The 2,693-nt window shown below is 31.6% G+C and overlaps 1 non-coding gene across 1 annotated transcript; it reads right to left on the minus strand.

Annotated features, from left to right (window-relative positions):
- Positions 1-2,341: 2,341 nt before the first annotated feature.
- On the minus strand, positions 2,342-2,448 carry LOC140894205 (small nucleolar RNA R71). The gene has a single exon (XR_012153751.1). It is a non-coding gene; the product is annotated as a small nucleolar RNA R71 (small nucleolar RNA).
- Positions 2,449-2,693: the final 245 nt, after the last annotated feature.

Raw genomic sequence — 2,693 nt, forward strand, 5'->3', positions numbered from 1 at the left:
ATCTGCACCGATCAGATTCAGTATTATGGTGTTATAAAGCTTCTGTCCACATTTCAGGTCAATCCAACGGATGGATTAAGAGATATGAATTTTTCACATTTAGTGCACAGAACAGGTTTGAAAACATGATGAAGCGACTTCCGAAACTTACTGGAAATGTTTGACCCGTTCAAATCTAATCTATACCGTTCATAATGAAGATCTGGATGTTTTAAAGCTTCAGTTCAAATTTCAGATCAATCCAACGGTTTGAGTAGACGATATGATTTTTACACAAAATCCGCTCAGTGCTGGGAAAAAGAAGGCAGCGGCACCGAACACTTTTTGTCTCTCCTTGACTTCTTAACACACGCTCCAAGCACTCAAATCAGATTCAAATCTTTGCCAACTATAAATAGAGGTCATCCAAGTTCATTTGGAGACATCCCAACTCATCTCTTCTCTCCTTTGCAAGCAATTTCTCACTATCAAAGTGTTTGTGTGATATATTTGAGAGTGTTTGTAAAAATAATTTGTGAGTTGGTTGTGCTATTATTGTAAGCACTTGAGTGTGAAGCCAAGTGTGTTGTGCTATCGTTGTAAGCACTTGAGTGTGAAGCCAAGTGTGTTGTGCTATCGTTGTAAGCACTTGAGTGTGAAGACAAGTGTGTTGTGTTGAGGCTATCCTTGGATCCCTTAAGGCCAAGTGTTCGAGTTGTATCGGCGCGGTGATCGTGTTGAGTTGTACGGCTATCCTTGGAGCCATCAAGGCCAAGACGTTGAAGTGCTAGTGGATCATTGGTTAATCGATCTTAACCAAGAAGGGGAGACGTAGACGATTTATCGTCGAACTTCCATAAACATCTCTTATCCCTTTTACTGCTTTATTTACATTACGCATTTATTTACCGCACTTATTATTAACTGCTTTAAGTCTTCCGCTTGCGTACTTGCATAATTGCTTTAAATTGCTAAAGTTGCTAATAGAACCTAAATCCCCCCCCCTCCCCCCCCAATTAGGTTCTAACACCTTGATTTGTTGTCTAATATGATACAATAAATACTACAATAATTATATACTATAAATATATGTATCAATTTATAATAAAGTCATATATATTATTTAAACAATAGTGTGGTTCTGCCGGTTGTTCTAAATAATATATTGTGATTTGAACTAACATTTACTTTTTCGCAACTAACATTTACTTTTTCGCATCTAACATTTACTTTTTCGCAACTAACATTTACTTTCTCACATCTAACATAAAAAAAGTCATATATTTTATTTAGACAATAGCGTGGCTCTGCCGGTTGTTCTAAATGAAATATGGTGATTTGATCTAACATTTAATTTTATGTCAATTTATATTTATGCATTTATATATATATTATGGGTATCATGTATTAAATATCGGTTAATCTGATAATAATATAGTAGGAACTATATTATATGATATATTTGTTTAAATATTTCATTGTTCTTTTATGTTTATTCTTATATTAGATTCTTTTATTTATTTTTGTTAAGCAATCTTATATAAACCAACAATGAACCTTTGAAGCCTTGACAATTTTATAATTTGTGTACTTTATATTTTATAGTAATTTGTCCATCTATAATATATCATTGTTAAACTTAAACTTACAACATCCTCTCTGTGGATCGATCTCGTACTCACGAGTATATTACTTGCAGACAACCTACACTTGGGTGAATTACAATTTAAGTAATATCAAGTTTTTGGCGCCGTTGCCGGGGAGGTATAATTTAAGTTTAAGTTTTTGTTAATTATGTTTTTTATGTAAATATCATGTTGTTTATTGTATGATTGTTTGGAGTCCTAAACAAAGTGGTATACTTGTTCGAGTATCTGAAAATATTTTAAAAATGGAGGATAATTCTAATAATCATGATGATAATAATAATAATAATCATAATAATAATAATAATAATAATAATAATAATAATAATAATAATAATAATCATCAAGAACATGAACAACCAAGAACACTTAGGCACCATATGAATCCAATAGGAACTAGTACACCATCTTGTTTAGTTTTTCCTCCTGATGCATCTAATTTCAATTTTAAACCTCAAATCATTCAATTTTTACCAAATTTTCATGGCTTAGATTCTGAAAATCCGTATTTTCATTTAAGAGAATTTGAAGAGGTTTGCAACACTTATAATGATCAAAATTGTAGCATGGATATTGTTTGATTAAAGCTTTTCCCTTTTTCTTTAAAAGATAAAGCTAAACCATGGTTGCAAAATTTGAGATCAAGTTCAATAAGATCATGGGAAGAAATGCAACAACAATTTCTTAAAAAGTTTTTCCCTTCCCATAGAACAAACTCTTTTAAAAGACAAATTACAATTTTTTCTCAAAAACAAGGGGAAACATTTTATCCATGTTGGGATAGATATAAAGAGTTACTTAATACATGCCCACATCATGATTTTAAAATATGGAGGATAGTTTCTCACTTTATGAAGGTTTAATACCTAAAGATAGGCAAATGATAAAATTCATGTGTAATGAAACTTTTGAAGATAAAACCCAAATGAAGCTATGGAATATTTGGAGTCATTAGCAGAAAATGCTCAAAATTGGGACAATATAGGCTCAATTGAACCACCAAGTAAAACCAATAATTCAACAAATGGGGTTGGTATTTATCATCTTATAGATGATGTAGATCTTCAA

The sequence above is a fragment of the Henckelia pumila genome, chromosome 3 (genome assembly GCF_033568475.1).
Source record: "Henckelia pumila isolate YLH828 chromosome 3, ASM3356847v2, whole genome shotgun sequence".
Classification (NCBI taxonomy): domain Eukaryota; kingdom Viridiplantae; phylum Streptophyta; class Magnoliopsida; order Lamiales; family Gesneriaceae; genus Henckelia; species Henckelia pumila.